Here is a 19,763-nt window from a genome sequence, read left to right on the forward strand (position 1 = left end):
CAGGGCCCCGTGTCCACACTCCACAAAGAGCCGCCGGTGCATGGCCCCATGTCCCCCTGCACAGAACCCCCAGCACACAGCCACGTGTCCCCACCCTGCGCGGAGCTCCTGGCCCACAGCCCCATGTTCCCCTACACGGAGCCCCTGGCCCTGGTGGACCCGTCCCCAGTTGCAGAAGCAGAGGCTCAGAGAGATCGGGGACCGGCCACCGTTGCAGAGCAAGCAAGAAGCTGGGCGCGATGGACTTGTGTATGTGTGAGTGTGTGTGAGTGTGATTGTGTGTGAGTGTGAGACTGTGTGAGTGTGTGTGTGCACAACTGTGTGTGTGAGTGAGTGTGAAAGAGTGCGTGTGAGTGTGTGAGCTCCTCGTTGTGCTGTTCTGCCTGTGATGCCTGCGGCTGTTCTCGGGCAATTCCTGAAACCTCAGAAAACAACCGAAATCCGACCATCCGTGGGAAGTCCTCCGAGATTCAAGCTGAGCACACGGGTGGTCGCTGAGGCAGCGCAGTGAAGCCCTCCGGTTTACGGTCGTGGAGAGAGCCTGGAGCGCTCCGCAGGAATCTCAGGGTGAGCCTCCACCCTCGCGGGAGCCCATGGGGATCCGACGACTCGCCCGAGTCCAGCCTGCTCCGATCTGTGCGTGAGCGGCATGGACGGGCGCAGAAATGCCCGGGCGGGGGGATTTGGCCTCTGGCTGAATGCTAGTGGTCAGCAGGTGCTTCTGGTCCCAAAGGCTGAGTGGGGGAGCGGCCGCATATTCAGGAGCTGTGCCTGTTGGAAGTGCGGCTTCAGCTTCTGCCTGTGGCCGTGCCCTGCCCACTGGCCCCCATGACCATGGCGAACTGCCAGCATTATTCAAATAGGAAAAACAAACTTTAAATAGGAACACTGAAAGACTCAAACTCTGCTCATTTCCAACACTAATGTTTTGAATGCCATAAATAAATAAAATGTGTTCAAATTTGCAATAGCGATCCTCAGGGTGAAATTGACATTTAGCCAAAGTGGTAAGGATATTAAAATCGATAGATTATGAAAGAGAAAGCCCTCAGTAAATATTTTCCTGTGGAAATCCTGTCTTTGGGTTTATAATGCTGAAATAGCGGAAAGGTTAGATTTGCATATGGGTAGGGCCGGACGGGATCCAGGAGCCAAGGCTGCCTGTCTCCACTGGTCCCTTCATGGCTCCCTTCACGGCGCTTGCTGGCCCTGACCATGGTAAATACGGGGGAGTGTCCTGGTGTGTGGGTTCCGGGCGCTCCAGAAGCAGCACCCCGGGAGGGGGTGCGGCTGACCGTGCTCTCCTGCCAGACCGGGCAGCCGAAGGACCCTCCCAGCGGCATGGAGCCGGCGCGCGCCAGCCTGGCTCCGAGAAGCCCCGCTACGTGGGGGATGAACTTCCACGGCTCCGTCTAGGCGTCCCCTGCGTGTCGGTGGACGGGGCGCCTCTAGGTCTCGTAATGATTCCTGTTTGCTGACAATGGCAATCAAGCCTCATTAATTTCAGAGTCCAACTGCATAATTCAGATTAGCCGGCTATTCAGTTATTCTCATTCTCAGATCATCCAGAGGCCAGTAACAAATTTGAAGGAAGTCTTGAAAGAGGAAACAGCCCTTTCTGTCACCCACATGGCAGAGGAAGTGCCCGACTGGAGTGGGAGGACCTGGGCAGGGAGCCTCTCCGCGTGCTGCCGGCCTGTGGAAGAGGTGTCTGCAGTCACCCTGCTGGCCCCGGTTCCAGTTCTCTGCACAGACCCCTGGCTTGCTGCCTCTGATGTTTCTGGATGACCAGGGGCCAACCCTGGCCAGAGGAAGACGCGAGGGCTGAGGTGTTGCTCTGGGGCTTGCCCTGCTGTCCACGATCGGCAGGGAGCTCAGTGAGGGCCTCTTGGGCCCCGGGGGCGGCAGGCCAGGTGTGCTTTGGGGAGTATTGACAGGTGCCAGCAAGAGACTGGCCACAGGTGGCTCCTCAAGGGGCTTGCTGTGGCTGAGTTCCCTGCCCAGGCATTCCAGTAGGACCTGGCATGGATCCCAAGGCCAGCAGGGACGGTATGTTGGCAGACACTGCATTTTCCAAAGACGTCTGTGCCCGTGTCGCCCATCCTGCCAGCCCTCTTACCACGAACCCCCGAGTGCCTCCCATGCAGCGGTTGGCTGTGTGTCCTCTCCTTGGACACTGTCCCAACACATAGAACAAGGAGGCGATGCTGGCATGTGACCTCTGAGCAGTCCCTGATGCCATGACCTGTGTCTTGGTCCTGGGGTGCTCCCTCTTGGAACTCAGGCAGGAGAAATCCCATAGAGCCCCCAGCTGCACTGCCCAGTGGGGGCCAGAGGGGTGGCGTCTCCTCTGAGCCCTGCTCAAACGGCAGGTGCATGAGCAGAATAGAAGCCCGTGTTGTTTGGAGCTGCTGGGTTTCGGAGCGGCGTGTTAAGGGCACGCAGACGGAGGTCGGGTGTTACAGACCATGGCTGGACCATGAGGGCTTGAAGGTCCTTGAAGTCCTTGTGACCCAGAGTCAAATCCTGTGGTTACTGCTTACTAGGGGCCTGGCTCGGAGCAGTATGTAGCCCTGATTTCCTCTTCTCTACAACAGGAGTCGAGCCTACACCACGGGGTGGTTTTGGGGGGATGACACAGTGGTGTAAGGTGCCCGAGGGTGTCCCGGACACTCCCTGCCTGGCCCCGAGTGCCAGCGGCCATTATTTGTGCCCAGACACGGAGTTCCTTAGACACGACACGGAAGCACCTGTCACTCCCTTGCATGAGGGTGCAGCTGTCTGGGGTACGTTCCCACACGGTTCGGCAGGTGCGTGGGTGCTGAGGATGCGTTGAGGCAGAACGTCCTGAAACACTTCCCTGAGTCAAGTGCTTTCCTGGAGTCCCCCGTGACCCTGGCTAACGCGACTGTGAAGGTGCCGGTCCGGCCCGTGGCTCTCCTAGCGCTGGGTGCACTAAGGGAGCCCGGCTGTCAGCTGGAGAGCCGAACCCGGGAAGCTGCCACTTTGACTCGACTCCATGTGGCTGCACGGACGCCGCGTCCCCCCCGGGACCCGGAGCCAGTCTCAGGGAGAAATCACACACACGTGTCCTGCTCGACGCAGGTCGCTTTTAGTGAAATCATCGGTCGGCCTTGGCCGAGTTATACTGTCTTCTTGATCTTTCCTCGCCTTTAAGTTATTATTACTTTTCTGTTTGGAAGTGTCTCTGGGTTCAGCACGTTTGGGCTTCTCGTGTTGTCGGCAGGTACGTGGTCCTACGTCGTGGGCTATGTGTCTGCTCACGGTTCTCTGACCTTGGGTTCCTTTCTCTCTGGTTTCCTCCTCGGGCCACATTATCTTGTGACCGTGGACACGACCGTCACTGTGAGTGGCCTGGATGCCTGAGGATGAGGGTTCGGTCTTCCTCATCTGGGCAACCGTAGTGTTAACACAGGCACACAGCGTGCCCCAATCAAAGGGTGCGTTTGTCCAGGGGGGCTTTGTAGGGCACACAAGGCTTCTGACGTGCTCCCAAGGGAAGCTGGCGTGGAACTGGAAACGTGTTTGCCGGAGCTGTCGCAGGGAGAGGTCAGCTGTGTCTGGACCGGCTCGGGAGAAGCCACCGTGGAGACAGTGTCCCATGCATCTCCCCTTTGATCGCCTCCCTATGTCTGTCCCCGGGGGTAAAGAATAAATCAAAATTTATTGAGCAAGGCACTACCGAACTATTACGATGAAGAAGACAACATCCTGTAGAACAAAGCCCGTCCTACAAACAGGACGTACAGAACACCGTGTGATAGTGGTGGCCGACATTTCTCAAGGACTCGGCGCTGTCCTGGGAGGCAGTTACTCTATTACCCTGCTCTGCAGATGAGCGAGCTCGGAATGAGAGAAGTCAGCCTCCCTGCCAGGGGCACACGAGTCCCGGATTCACACAAGAGCCGTCAGACCCCAGGGCACGTGCTCAGCTGCCGTCCGGCCTCAGGAGAGGCGGGCAGGGCAGGAAGGACAACGAATGACGCAGGCAGGTGTGTGGCTTATACTTTCAGACCAAAACAAGCCCCTGAGCCACAAAAAGGCAAACACAGTCACCGAGGGAGGAGGCGGGGAATGTGAAATTCTGCCTTTTACACAAATTTGGGTTTCATGACTGTCTTCCCTGTAGTTCGGGGAGCAAACCACCCCTGGTAATTGGAGAAGAGGACTTTGCAGTGGGACGGAGAGCCACCTGGGGACGCCTGTGGGTCCAGAGACCCCTTCCTCGGTCCCCGGAGTCAGGATTTCAGGCCCTGGCGACGCCCGCAAGCTACTCAGGGACTCAGATGGGCAGTGGAGCTCGAGAGCAGCGTGAGCAGGGTTCTCTCCTTGGCCGAACTCCGCTGGCGCGAGCCGAAACGAGGCCGTCACCCAGTCTCAGCAGGAGCGGATGCCCCCACCCTCCCCTCAATCCCCGACCCCATTCCTCGTCCCCAGCACCCCGGCTGATGCCTGACCGCCTGCCTGTGCTCAGCCGGGGTCCCGTTAGGTCGTGTAGCCAGGACCCCTTCACCTCTGCTCTTTCCGCTTTCTGATTTCCATGCACTGACCCGCCTGCTCGGGGGCCGTGACCCCCACTTCCCAGGCTGCGATCGCTCCAGCGATCACAGCCCGTCACCTCCCGGCAGGGTGTGAAACCTGGAGCGGGCCTGCGGGCAGCGGTGAGGAGGGACGGCTGGGCCGGGGTTGGGAACGGACCGCCTCTCCCTACAAGAGCTTGGACACGTGCCACGAAACATCAGCCCGTCTCACCGTCCCGCGGTCTCTGGTCCCTCTGCGGCTCCCCACCTGTACCCCATCACTCCTGTTGGCCTCTGCAGGCCTCACCCTGCTCATGGCCACCCAGTGACCTCCACCGAGTTCAGCTTCTCAAGGAAGACCGTGACCCGTGTGCCTCCCTGTGCACGTGCTGAGCCCACCACGCAGATCCAGGGGCACGACGGTGAGGTTCCCTCCACTGCTGGCTCCCCAAGGGAGTGGGCTCTAGCTGTGGGTCAAGAAGAGAGCTCGTAGCCAGTGCGCGGGACGACCTCTCTTACGTACAGCAGGACAGATACGAAGAGACAGGGTTGGGCCTGGTCACACCTGCAGATACAGTTTTACTGACATGAAGGCACTTTTTGTTATGTATTGTTGGCATTTTTAAGTTCTACATGATTAGTTACATTAAGAAGAAACAGTCTAGGGAAAATGAAGACAATAATTCTTTAAAAGAAAGGCTCTGCATAGTAAAAAGGGGGACCGTTCTAGGAATGGCTCATGCTGTGTGCAGAGCAAAGGCTCAGCACTGTCCGGAGCTGACCTTGTTTTGTTTCCCTGTGTCGGACAAATATGTTACAGTTTCTGCTTTCTGCTGTTTATTTTGTGAATTTGCCTTCTGGCTCCGGCGCACCTTCAGCGGCAAGTGGCTGGAGGCTGGCGGGACTCAGTGGCGGCGTGGCAGGCAAAGGGCCCCTCTTCTGGCGGGCCGGAGGGGAATGGTGCAGACCCCGTGGCCCCCCACTGCCCAGCCTGGCAGCCAGGGACCGGGGGCAGCGGGATGAATATTTTGTGGGTGGGCAGCCCAGGCTGACCCAGCTGGCTCAGCCAGTCGGGGCTCAGATTGGAATCACAGCCACATGTTTGGATTCTGGCTCCTGCGTTCGGGCTCTTAGCCACAGCATGCCTTGCAAGGCCTGCTTACCAACCGAGGGTTTCAGAGAAGCCACAGCGAGAGGCGACATGTCTATGGTTTTGATAGTTGAGGGCTGAGGGTTATGTGCACAGATATCTCTGCTCCTGCTTATTGATCAAGTGCATGTGTAGCTATTCACAATTACCTAAATTTTATATGGCCACGAATCTGTTGTACGTATTAACCGTGGTTACTGCTTCAACAGTTGACTTCAGATTGGAAGACAAAAGGACGTAGGAAGTCAACTGCAAATGCGCTGAGAAATGTCGTGTTTCTGGTTTTCTTAAACCCGTGACTTCTGACGTACTCAGGAAGATACTTTGCATCTGGGTTTAATTAGGATCTTGAAAATGTCATTTGCGTGCTAATAGGGTGCTAACAGATGAGGTCCTCTGTTTGGGGTTGATTCATGGTCGTTTGAGTTCATCGGGATTTAATAAGACGTGAACGGTAAGAGCCATTTCAGCGCACCAAGAAAAGAAGATTCACAGTGGAAAAAGTAGTTGTTCCATAAAGGAAGTAATGGTTACTTTCCTGGCTTTTGTTAAATTCAAGAAGAGTTTTAGTTATAATAATAAAGTAATTATTATTACTAAATAATGAAGTATCCTAATTCTTGCTTTGTAATATCACCATTGACATCAGTGTCATACTCACTTATGAATGACAAAAAGGACAAACTCCATGTGCCCTTGTCTGATGACTCCCCCCGCCCCGTTCTTTCTTTATCCTGAAAATAGGTTCTGGAGAGGAGAAACGGAGTAGATGAAAATTGCTATATAATTTCAAATAGTACATGTAAGGCAGTGACAAAAGCCAGGACTTGGCCATCATTGTGTGTTTACTCAAGCTCACAGATGTACTCAACACCAGAGAGACACATACGTCCCAGCCCTTTTTTACTACACATAGCCAGCAGGAGAGAGATGGCCCAGAAAATGCTTGTCCTCTCAGGTGAACGTCAATGAACAAGAAAGGCATTGCCCCCATGCCTTGGTCTCAGTGCTACTATGTGCACACTTGTGACCTGGACTCCATTCTGTCACACTCCCTGGAACCAAATCTGGCAGCTTGTACTCATTGGCCAGTGAAGGCCTTTCCCACTGAAGTGGGCCCTTACACTCTGGAAGAGGTGACTGTTCCTTCAAACGTATAGACACCAAAGCAAGGCTACAGGTACACAAAAACATTTCTAGTAATTAACCTGAAAGGAGTGGAGGCCCCCAGATTTCCTGACAATTCAAAATAATGGTTTTAAAGAAGCTCACTGAGCTATAAGAGAACAAAGATAGACAACTTGATGAAATTGGGAAAACAGTACATGAACAAAACAGTGAGTTTAACAAAGAGATAGAAATCATAAAATGGAACCGAACAGACATGCTGGAGTGGACGAACACAATGACCATTATGAGAAAAGTGCAGCAGGGAGCTTCCACTGCAGACTTGATCAAGCAGATGGAAGTCCCTGTGAATTCAAAGACAAGGCATTTGAAATTATCCCATCGGAGGAGAAGAAACAAAAGGAGAATGCAAAGAGTGAAAAAAGGTTTATAGGATGCCTTCAAAGGAACAAAATATGTATGTGAGAGTCCAGAAGCAGAAAAGAAAGAAAAAAAGGCAGAAAAGATATTTAAAGAAATAATGAGCAACTCATTCCCCTCCCCAATCTAGGGAAGGAAATAGACATCCAGATTCAAGAAGCCATAGGGTTCCCAATGGGTTAGACATAAAGAGGTCTACATGGAGACACATTGTAATTATATTGTAGAAATCAAAGACAAAAAGAATTTCAAAAGCAGCAAGAGGAAAGTGACTCATCACATACAGGGGAACACCCACAAGACTGTTAGTAAATTTCTCAGTAGAAACCTTGCAGACCAGAAGAGAGTGGGTGACATATTCAAAATACTGAAAGAAAGAAAGAAAAAAAAAAAAAAAACCGAACCAAGTACTATCCCTGGCAAACGATCCTTTAAAATGTGAAGAGATAAAGACTTTTCCAGACAAACAAAAATTGAGGGAGTTTATCACCCCTAAGAACCGCCTTACAAGAAATGCTGAAGAGAGTTATTCAGATTAAAACCAAAGTGCTTCAGATAGCGGCATGAAAACACATGAAGGCGTAGTCTTACCCCTGAAGGCGAACAGGGTAGACCCGCCAAAGACAGAATATGAAACACTGTAACGGGGTGAATGATTTTGTAGCGACCAAAGTGAAATTTTACCCACTTAACACAGCTCTAACTTCAAGATATTTTATGCATGTCTTGAGGCAACCACAAAATAATTATAATAGGTATACAGTAGATAAAGAGAAAAAAATTAATGCACATCGTACAAAAAAAAAAAAATCAGGTAACAGAGGAAGACAGCAAGAGAGGAGCAAAGGAACAATAACAAAAAAAACTACAAACCAGGTTGAAAACAAATAATAAAATGGCATAGTAAGTCCTTTCCTACCCGTGACTACTCTGAATAGAAAATGGAATAAACTCCCCAAACAAAAGGCTCAGAGTGGTTTACGTAAACACACAGTGCGCAGTGATATGCTGCCTCCAGGAGTCCCCCTTTATGCTAAGGACACCCAGGTCGAGACACAAGGGAGGGAAAGGGTGTCCCCTCCCAACGGCAACCAGAAAAAAGGAGAGGTGGCTTGCCTTCTGCCAGACAAAGTAGTAAGTTGCCAAAAACTGTAATAAAAGACAAAGAAGGCCGTTACACAGGATGAAGGAGTCAACCCAAGAGAAGGACTCAACAGTCATAACCATGTCTGCACCCAGTGTCGGAGCACCCAGATATATAAAACAAATATTGACAGACCTGAAGGGGGAGATCGACCTCAGTACAGCAGAGTAGGAGACTACGATGTATTAATGCTGCTGCTGCTGCTGCTGTGTTGTCATAGAAATGGGAAATAGCAGGAGACTGTTATTTCCAACAGTGGACAGACTATCCCGACGGAAAGTCAATCAACAGGTGGCTCGAACAACAGTGTCGGCCAAGAGGATCCAACAGGCATGTACACAGCCTGCCAGCCCCAGGCTGAAGAATACACATTCGTCTCGAGTGCACAGTGACCATCCTCCACGGGAAATCACGTATTCGGTCACCCAACAAGTCTTAACACATTTAAGAATATAGAAATCATTCCAAGTCTCTTTTCCAACCACAATGGAATAAAACTGGATTTTTTTTTTAGAAGAGGGAAAATTCAGAAATAAATGGAAACTAAAGAACACATTCTTGAATAACCATTGGTTCAAAGAAGAAACGAAACGGGAATTAAAAGTATCTTGAGACAAAAACAAAAGCACAGCACCCGAAAACTTCTGGGACGCAGCGCAGCCTGAACTAAGGAGGAAGGTGATAGCAATAAACTCTACCAGCGGAAGGAGAAAGGCCTCGCACACAGGCTGACTCGACACCCCACCTGGGAGAGGACCCCCTTCGAAGTGGGGGAAGGAAGGGGTAACACAGAGTAGAGCAGGAATTAATCAAATAGAAAGTAGGAAACAAGAGATAAAAAAACACGTTTTCAGATCCGTTTTGGTTTTGTGAAAAAGCCACAAAACTGACAAATCTTCAGCGAGGTTCACTGAGAAGGAGAGACTCAAATCAATAAAGTTAGAAATGAAAGAGGAGACATTAGGGTGTGCGCCTCAGAAGTGAAAATGATCCCAAGGGGCTCGACGAACAATTATATGGCAACAGATTGGATAATGTAGAAGAAATGGATGAATTCCCAGAAACCTGCAACCTACCAAAATGGAAGGAGGAAGCTGAATGCGTGGAAAGACTGAATAACAACATGTGTCGTTGTTGTAACAAACACAGAAATTGAATCAGTAACAAAAAGTCTCTGAACTCTATGTCAGTTAAAAAAAAAAAATTCTCAACAAAGAGAAGGTCAGGACCAGATGGTTTCACTGGTGAATTCCGCTAAATGTTCAAAGAAGAATTAATACCAGTTCTTTTGAAAGTCTTCCAACACATGGAACAGGAGAGGACACGTGAGCCTCATTTTATGAGGCCGAATCACCCAGATACCAAAGCCAGACACTGCGAGAGAGGAAGACGGCGGACCGGTGTCCTTGAACACACCGGCAAGGATCCTCGATAAACACTAGCAAACCCAAATCAACAGCACGTTAACAGCGACACTGACCAAGCTGGGGCACAGGATGAGTCCTCTTCGATGTGGCGCTACAAGTCCCGGCCAGAGCAGACGACAAGAGACAGAAGCGAAAAGCGTGCAGACCGGAAAGGAAGGGGGAGACCCGTCCCCGCGGTCTCCTTGTTCGTGTCGTCGTCACGTATGTGATGGAAACGTCAGCATCACGCGTGACGTGTCGACACAGCCTCTCTCAGCCGGGTGATGGTTCAGGTTCAGAGCCAGTGTGGAACCAAGGTGGCTTGTTGGGGTGTACCCTGGTGTGAGCGGCAGTTGGGTTTTTATTGGGTTTGGTCTCGAGCGGAGAGGGGTTGGGGAGGAGCGCCACGGAGAGATGACTGCGGAGCTGGAGTGTGATGTCGGGGAGAGGGCTCGGTCCTGCCTTGGCCGGTGCTCTCGCGGGGAGGGGAGGCTGGTGGGGCCACGGACCTGCTCGCCGCGGGGTCTGCCAGCCTCTGCACACGGCACGCAGTCTGCCCCCCGCCTGCGGTGGACGGGAGTAGGGTCCCACCACCTGCCCCTATGCCTGGAGTGCGGTTAGCGGCGCTCAGAAAGAAGTGTTTCTCCGTTGCGGGAGCTCAGGGGCTGTACAGAAAGACTGCGTCTGCGTTAGGCACGGGCTGGTGGGTGCGATGCCTCTGTGACCTTCCCTGGGGGAGTCACTTTAAGGCCATTAGCCCGACTGCCTCAGAACAGGCTCCAGAGCCCCGTGACTGCTGCCCGCCATGAGCGGGGCGGGGGGTTTCCTCTCCCCGCTGCCACAGCAGCCCCCGGGACTGGCCGCTCCGGCCGAAGACGCTTGGGCTGGGAAACAGAATGTGACCGAAAATCCCCACCACAGGGCCTTTGATCGGCAGCCTGCAGGAGTTGTTTCTTCCTTCCTCGCCTCCCTTTCTTCCTTTCTTTAGTTCTTAAGGTTTTATATTTATTTATTTGACCCAGGGATGGAGGGAAGAGCAAACACAAGCAGGAGGAGGCAGGCTCCCCACTGAGCACGGAGCCCAATGCAGGGCTCGATCCCAGGACCTGAGCCGAAGGCAGAGGCTTAACTGAGCCGCCCAAATGCCCCTGGTTGTTTTATATTCTATCAGACGTAACATTTACATTCCCCGGCTTTCTCACATACATTAGTGAATGAATTTTTGTTGCAATAAAATGTTTAGGGAAAAATAGAAAACATTACATAAATTACTTCTTCAGGATCAATACCCATCCCTTTGTGAAGGCTGCTTATCCCCCTAATTAGGCAAAATGCTTTTGATCTGAGGCCAAGCTCTGGTTCTTCTCTATGAAGACATTTTCTCCCCAAATCCTAATGCACTTAGAAACTTGGTAGTTCCCCCCCCACCCCCAGACACAATTACTGGGTGTTTGGCTCACACACATTGTGCCCCAATTCAAGATGGCCTGCGTAGGTCTTCGGCCATGCGGCGAGGGCGTCTTTCTGGGTCTGTGAGTGCACCCCAGGATGCCACACGTCATCTCCCCGTGGTGTCGTGTTTCCAGGAGGAGCTGACTCGGGTCCGCGGTCTGTGGCTCACTGGCAGGACGTCCGCAGCCCCCAAGCAAGAGCCCGATCCCCGAATAAGGGTCCTTGTTAAGGGCACACACTACCACGGGAAGAACTCCTGGCTTTGCCTCACTGACTTGTGGGGCGAGCCAGTATGTTGCTAAGATACCGACATGCTTTGACGGAAAAGTTGAACCTTTTTGGAAAAGTCTGTCACATCCAGAGAAAGGAGGTGGGGGCTTTCAAAGCAGTTTTCCTTTTCACGAGGCCGGTTTTCTCTTCTTCCCTGTCTGTCTTCTCCCGCCTTTAAAAAGCCATTAACAGGTCTTGGGAAGCAGATCTGGTTTTCGCTGTGAGCACCTAGGGTTTCCCCTTTGCATTTTAAGGGCAGTCCTAGGAAGGCTTGGACTCACCAGACAATCTGTTGAACCGATGGACGTCTGTCCGGCTTCTGATAAAACCAAAACTAATTTAGTTATTTTCTTGTTTATACTCCGCTGCCTTCGACAAAGCTTCTTCCGGAGACGCACATCTTCATCCTCTGCTCCTCTGGTTTGTCATCTTTTTCTTTTTCTTTTTCCTTCTTTTTCCTTTGTTTTGCAACTGACAAGGGGGAAAAAACCCGACATCAACCTTGGAAGATGACAATGCATTCAAGACTTTCCCCCTTCAGGTCTGATAAAAATCTTGTCTAAAACCATGTCCAGCCTTTGCGGTGGGAAGTGCATATGGTTCCGCAGCCCGCGGGACAGACTTTCCTCACTGACGCTTCGCAGTGTCGCTCGGCTGCGTCTTTCCTGAAACATAAATGCGAAACACAAGATGGGATCTGTTGCTCGGGCGGGGGGCACGGAGCTGGGGGTCCGGGGCCACCGGAGGGAAGGGCTCACAAAGGGAGAGTCGCACTGTGTACTCCAGAGCTGCGTCCCGGGGAGAGTCGCACTGTGTACTCCAGAGCAGTGTCCCGGGGAGAGTCGCAGTGTGTACTCCAGAGCTGTGTCCCGGGGAGAGTCGCACTGTGTACTCCAGAGCTGCGTCCCGGGGAGAGTCGCACTGTGTACTCCAGAGCAGTGTCCCGGGGAGAGTCGCAGTGTGTACTCCAGAGCTGTGTCCCGGGGAGAGTCGCACTGTGTACTCCAGAGCAGTGTCCCGGGGAGAGTCGCAGTGTGTACTCCAGAGCTGTGTCCCGGGGAGAGTCGCACTGTGTACTCCAGAGCTGCGTCCCGGGGAGAGTCGCACTGTGTACTCCAGAGCAGTGTCCCGGGGAGAGTCGCAGTGTGTACTCCAGAGCTGTGTCCCGGGGAGAGTCGCACTGTGTACTCCAGAGCTGCGTCCCGGGGAGAGTCGCACTGTGTACTCCAGAGCAGTGTCCCGGGGAGAGTCGCAGTGTGTACTCCAGGCAGCGTCCCGGGGAGAGTCGCAGTGTGTACTCCAGAGCTGCGTCCCAGGGAGGACTGCAGGGTGGGGTGAGCTGCTGAGAACCGGCTGCATCGGGCAGAAATGGATTTTTCTCGATGGGGAGGAGTGTGTGTCCTGCTGTTGAACACGAGCGGCTGCTGATGTGATCAGTGAGGTGTGCTTGCGGTCCCCGCTGTCCACGCTGTCCCCCGCTGTCCCCCGCTGTCCCCCGCTGTCCCCGCTGTCTCCCGCTGTCCCCCGCTGTCCCCGCTGTCCCCGCTGTCCCCCGCTGTCCCCGCTGTCCCCCGCTGTCCCCGCTGTCCCCGCTGTCCCCCGCTGTCTCCTGCTGTCCCCCGCTGTCTCCCGCTCTCGCCCACTGCCCAAGGGCTCTCGCAGCGTCTGCCGTGGGCGATTGCATCTGTAGGGTCCACTGTGGAGCTGGACCATCAGCAGCGCGTGTAAGACGAGAGGCCAGGAAGGGAGCCGGCGGCGGGCGCGCACATGAGTGACGGCTTCGGTCACTTCGTCCTACTCGGGGTCAGAACGAGCCATCCTTCCTGGCGATGCCCTCGCTAGCCACAGCGAGCACATTCTTGGGGGGGGTGAGCTCATCTGCAAACATAGCCGATGAGGTCTTCAGCTTTCTGGGGAGACGCGTGCGGAGGCCTGACATCCTGCTTTACAGCGAGCTGCCAGTGTGCTCTTCAAGATCCTGTCGCCAACAGCCCAGCCCAGGGACGGTTTTCCTGGGCTCCGCCTCCCTCGGCCCGCACGCCGCTGTCTCTCTCCCCACCCAGCCACGCGTGCACTGGAGGCAGCTTCGCTGCTGTTCTTTCTCCCGTGGCAGCCTCTAGGCTTTGTGGAGTTCGTTGTGACGCTGCAGACGGCCTTCCGCACCGCCCCCTTCCCTGGCGCGCCTTCCCCTCCACCACGTGGCCACCCCTTGGTAGCTCGACCCCATTCTGACGGACTTGTGCGCCGGGGCGGGAGCGGGTGGGTCTCAGCCCTGCCCGCATATTCTGCCCTCCCGGGGAGATGTAAGACACCCCAGTGCTGAGGCCCAAGCCTAGACCGATGATGACAGAGTGCCCGGGGCAAGGCCGGGGCTTGGCCGCTTTCAGAAGCAGGTTCCGGTGGGCAGAGAGAGCAGAGAGTCCCCGTGGAGCGGGACGTAGCTCACCGTCTTGTCCGCCCACAGCATTCTGACCGTCGTCAGCAGGTGTGTGTCTCTCATTTCCACGAGCTCAACTTCAGCGTCCTTGAAGGCCAGCATGCCGTCTTTCCGTGTGGGCCTCATGCAGAGCCCGCCACCGCGACGGGCCGGTTGGCGGGGGCTGGGGAGCACGGTGTGACGTGGCAGCGAGGGAAGTCACAGGCGTGACAGTCCGGGGGGTGACCTCCACGTGCGTCCAGGTCTGGACATGGACGTGAGGCGTTGGGGCGCTGGGAGGGGTGTGGACTCTGCGTGGTTTGGACAGAGGTCGCAATGTGTCGGGAGGAACCGCCGCGTCCTTTCTGGCCTCCTAAAGCCGTTTTGGCAAACACGAACGTGAAGCGCCACCGTTTCACGAGACGTCCCGGGGATGATGGCAGAGAAGTCGGCAGTGGGAGCCGGTGGACGGCTGAAGCCTCGAGTGCCTCCATTTCTCTCTGCTGAAAGGGCCGGTGGTCGTGGGTAATTTATAGATCAGAAATAGCCGAGTAGGGAAAGACCTCATGAAGGATTTTTGATTTTGAGTATTATGTGAACCTGAAATCTGGAATAACGATAAATGTTTACTTTCTTTTATGTGTTATTTCAGAATATGCTGCGGAGAAGTAACCTCTGGAACATGTAATGCGGAAAGACCACGGCTTCTTTCCAACAGCGGCTTCGGACTTTAGCAGCAAAAATGACTTGATATGTGGCGCGTTAGGACGCACTTTCCATGCGATCAGTAATTCCCAAAACCAGTGGCTTCGTCGGTACGCCCTGCCTGTTTGCTCAGCCTCTGGCGTCGGGCCGGGGTCTGGTTGCTCTGGGGTGGGGTCGGGCACCCCGCGTGTGTCTTGCCATCCTCGGGTGAGCCGCTCGGGAGCCGTACTCCCGTCACCGTGCGGCAGGCAGGCAAGCATGAGGTCTGCCGCCCCGGCGGTCCCGGCAGGACCGTGCTGGAGACTGGCAGTGCTGGGGGGAGAGTCTACGCCTTCCATGCAGAGGGAGGAGAAAGCAAGACTCACCTGCCAGTCTGATCTCATCTACCTGCGTGGCTTAGTGGGGGCGTGGAGACGTGAAATAGGCTGCAAAGGCCGAGTGAATTACTGCCCCGGAAGGCTGGTCTCTGTTTCGTCAGAGATGCTAATTTCAGCCTCTTTGCAACACCGTCCACAGAGGCGGTGAGAATCTCTCATGAGATTCCCATAAGGCTGGGTCTGGGGCCTTTCCAGCCGCCCCCAGGGGAGACAGACGCGGGGGCCCGGGGGAGAGTGGGCGCACGCGCCGCCAGGAAGGGGACGCGCCAGTGGAGCAGGGCCGCACACCTGCATTCCCGGCCGCTCTCACGGCCGGGGACCGGCTCCGGCTCGCAGTGGGGTCTGTCACCTCCCAGCGCATCGCCACGCAGCCTTCCTTTGGGTCCACTTCTGGGAGCTGCCCAGGTCTATGGCCTCAGTCGCGCTGTCTCCCAGGTGAGTCGATGTCATCGGTCCAGACGCCGGTTTCGGACTCCATGGGCGCCTGCGGCACAGGCCCTTCCTTCTCTCCCGTTTCCCGCCCAGGGGGCCCTTCTCCTTGCTCCTGGTGAAACCCCTCGCCTCCCCTTGGTTGAGAAGCACCTCGCCGTCCGTCCCTCAGCCTCCCTCCGAGGCCGTGGTGTTGGTGCGCTCTGTCTGCCTGCCCCTGCCCTGCCCACGCAGTCACAGGCGCTGCCCTTCCTGACCGCAGCCGCTCCGCCCTGGGTGGGGCGCTGTCCCTGGCTGAGGTGCCGCGCGCCGGCGGAAATAGGGTCTTTGCAGCTGTGAGCGGTCAGGGTCTGGAGAGGAAGCTGCCCGGGTTTAGGGCAGGACTCTGGTGCCTGATGTCTTCACCATACACCATAGGGGAGGTGTGGACACTGCTTTGCACAGGGGCCAGGTTTGGCCTGTGTCGGCCCCGGGTTCTTTATTGCTTCCCCGTCAGCTGAAACCTGTTAGTGCAAAAGCCTGCTGGTGCCAGACCCAAAGTCACGCACATTTAGTAATTTAAGACAAACACCAATACACAGATTTGTAGCCCTCGAGAGACTGCCTGCTCTCTGGACCCACAAAAGCTGACTGGCTGCTGTTTCCCAGAGAAGGTGGGTCCCAAGCTGTGGTGCTGTCCTGGCGCTCTCCGGCCCAGAGACCGATGCCCCAACAACACGCGACCCGCAGGCTGCCCCACGACCTCTCCTGTCACCCCTGCTAGTTCTTTCTCGATGGGTGACGGCCCTCCTCGGTGAAGCCAAGTACTTCCAGATGTGCTCAGGGTGAGGAAGAAAAGGCTGGCGCCAGCAGCATGCCACACAGGCAGGATCTCACGCCTCGGGGGGCAGGATGGGACCCGAGAGCAGCAGATGGAAGTGAGCGGCACTCTGTGGACAGTGGGTGGGAGCAGCCCACTCGCGCAGGGGCTGCGGGCGTGCAGGGGTTAAGGAGGCACGGGCGCGGTGGCCACGTGCTGTGGGCCCTCTGTTTTGCTTCCTGCTACCCCCTCCATCCTGCCCGAGGGGCGGTCTTTCCCCTGCTCTGGGAACGGCTCTCCCAGAGTCCAGCTGTCAGAAAATTCTAGAGACTCACAGACCTGCGGTCTGCCACCATCTGCACTGAAGACCCCTGGCTCCCATCGGGGCACACAGCCATGGTCCCAGGAGATGCTGGAGCTCAAGGAAAGCCCATGCCTCGGCAGGACGGACTGAGGACCAGAAGGCTCCCCCCTGCCGCGGGTCTGCGCCCGTCACGACCTTACCACGTGGCCGCTAGCAGGTGCACAGGTGGGCAGGCTCCTGCGCGGACTGTACGGGTGCGAGCCCCCAGTGCTCAGCTCCTCGCCGGCTGAGACACCCTCTGCAGGAGCCTCCTCACTTCCGAACCCCCTGGCGCGAGCCCCAGGCAGTGGCCGCAGAGGTCGGCTGTGGCTGCCGCCGGCACAGGGGGAGGCAGGGTTCCGTGTGGGGTCAGCTGGAACCACACAGGCTGGCACAGAATGTGTACTGAGGACGCAGGAAGGGCGGGAACACGGGACTGAAAACCAGCGCTGCTGTAGACAGGTGCCGCCGTGGGACACAAAGTGCCCAGGAAGCCAGGCCCCCAGACGCAGGCGGACACCGCTCCCCGGGGCCCCCAGACAGGGGCGGGCACTGCTCCCCGGGCTCCATGGCGACTGTGTGTCTCCCTCCCCAGGCTGATGAAACACTGGGCGACCAGTTAGAGGCAGGAGCGAGCCCTCGGAGGCCGCCCTCGGACGCTGGTACGTCAGGGTAGAACCCCCAGTGCCGTATCTCCTGCCACTGGCGATTGTGCCGATGGCTCTGGACAATAGTGTCAGGTGACGACGCTTTTACTTAATGGGCTCTGTTGTTTCAGATCAGACACTTACTGCTTTCCGAGCGATATCGAGTGGGATATGCAGAGCTCTGACGTTTACCCCTGTGCCCGCAGGTGCAAGTGGCTCCCACGATCAGCGCCCCCAGCAGATGGTGCTTTTGTCATAATTGGGGACCCTGACCCGGACACCTGGCCACCTGGCCACCGCCCAGAGTCCATTTACACCAGGGACACACGTGGGGTCGTACGTTCTGTGGGTTTGGGCCGATGCGCGATGACGTTCCCCCATGGCGGTGTCCCACGGGGTGGCTTCACTGCCCTAAAAACCACGTGCTCCGCCGTCCAATCCCCCCACTGCCCCAAGCTCTGGCGACCCTGATTTTCACTGTGTCCGCAGTTTCGTCTTGGCAGGAACATCATACGGTCGAAACCACACCGTATGCAGCCGTTTCAGACCAGCGTCTTTCACGCAGGGATGTGTTTTTAAGGTTCCTCTGTGTCTTCTCATGGCTTGTCAGCCTGTTTTGTTTTAGTGCTGGATAGTGTCTGCTGTCCAGATGGACCACGGTCCCTCATCCGTCCCCTGCTGGAGGACACCTCAGGTGCTTCCAGATTTTAGCGACTCTGAACAAAACCACCATAAATACTCGTGTGCAGGTCACCGTGCGCACACACACTCTCAGCTCCCGTGAGTGAGCGCCGGGGAGCGGGACCGCGGGGTCGTATGGCAGTGGGACATTCAGTTTTGTAGGAAGCCAGCAGACCGTGCCCCGGAGTGGCCGCCCCGGCCCCCTGCCTGCTGTGGCTCGGGCCACTGTCAGACCCAGCCCTGGACCACGCTGGGCAGTGCTGTCTCTGTGTCTTCATTTGCATGTCCAGTAACTGGTTTTGCCCGTCCAGTGTTCTTCTGTGGCTGATCAGCCAGCTGGGGCACTCTCTCACCACAGGTCACCTCGCTTTATTCTTCTCTTTCGAAAGGACGGGATGGAGACTTGGGGTGCCTCGTCTTCTCCAGCTTTTTATTGTCTTGGCTGCAAAAATGAAAGTGGTTCTCTGGAACCCATGCATGTGGTTTCTCAGAAGTTGGACTCGGCCAGGACCGGATTGCAGCAGACCCGTGGCTGGGACTTGCTGCGGGGAAGCCGGCCGGCGGCGTTCCTTCTGCGCAGCTGGGAACCGGGCCTGGACCGCGCCCGCCCTCCCCCGCAGCAAGCATTGCACGTGCGCCGGAGCAGGGACGATTCCAGCTGCTTCTGGGAAGGTCAGCACTCTGTCCTCACTGGGTCATCAGCGGACGCTGTCCCCTCGGCGGTACTGATGACGGCCTTGATGGAAAACAAGTGGCGTCGTTGCCCAGACTCCGGGAGGCTGACTTCAGCCGTACCCCGGACGGCTCCGTCCTGTGTTTGCCTGTCGGCCGCGTGGTGCAGATCATAGTCTGGGCCGTGACAAGCACCGCGCTGACCGGCTGTGCTGACGGGGTCCCTGCCTGCGCCTGGCTCGTGTCGCGGACCAGGCTGTGCTCCCGGGACGGGTTCCACAGGGCGGGTCTGGTGGACTCTCGGGGCCGGTCCTGGGGGCTCCAGGGGCACATTTAGCTGCGAGTAGCCATGATGCTCTTTTGTTTCTGACGTAGATTTAAAATTCGAGAACTTCTGTGAAATGTGCCGGGATCAGGGACTGTCATTCCAACGGCAGGACTCGCTCCTCCGGGGGTCTCCGCTCCTCCGGGGGTCTCCAGCTGCGGCTCCTCCTCCCCTGGCTGCCTTCGCTCCCGTGTCCCTTCTGGTCTCAGCTCAGTGCCTCCTGATGCCTTCGACCCTTCGTTCCCCGCTTTCACCTGGTTCTCAGTCCTGGCTTTCAGGGAACGCTCCGTGGCCCCCGCTGCTCTGGGGGCTGGCGGGGGGCCGGTGGCCGTGAGAATGCCGTCTGACCCACAACGCCCTGCGAGGAGCCGCGCACCCCTCTGGAGGCCAACGTGCCCCCGTCTAGGAGAGCGGCCTCGATAGGGCGTTGTCTGCGGCGGACGCCGGAGAACCAGTGCGGGGGAAGGGCCTTCCCGTCTGCAGGTGCGGATGCGGGAGGAGGGAAAACAGGAGCGAGAGAGGAGACTCAGGCCGGCGCCTCTCCCGCCCTCTCGCCGGGACATCGGGCTCCACCTGGGTAGCCAGTGTCGGCATGGCCCCTGTGTGCCGGTCTGCTCCGCGTCGGGGTTGCATGGTGCCAGGACAGATGCGGCTCCTTCTCCTGGTTCTGCCGTGCAGCGGCCCTGGGTCGCCGAGACGTGCTGGCCCATGCGGCCTGGGGGCTGCTGCACACGCGCCGGCCGCCGGCTGAGCCAGAGGCGCGGGGCTGCCCGCGGGGCCCAGGTGCTCGTGGCGGCCTCTCCGACATCCAGCCCGGAGATCTGGGTGTCCCACCACGGTCCCCACAGTGTGAGGTCA

General features: G+C 56.3%; 1 protein-coding gene across 1 annotated transcript in view; it reads right to left on the bottom strand.

Moving 5' to 3' along the window:
- ADARB2 (adenosine deaminase RNA specific B2 (inactive)) overlaps positions 1 to 19,763 on the bottom strand; it is a 352,604-nt gene that overhangs the window by 55,093 nt on the left and 277,748 nt on the right. The gene's annotated exons all lie outside the window — the stretch shown is intronic.

The sequence above is a fragment of the Mustela lutreola genome, chromosome 8 (assembly GCF_030435805.1).
Source record: "Mustela lutreola isolate mMusLut2 chromosome 8, mMusLut2.pri, whole genome shotgun sequence".
Lineage (NCBI taxonomy): Eukaryota > Metazoa > Chordata > Mammalia > Carnivora > Mustelidae > Mustela > Mustela lutreola.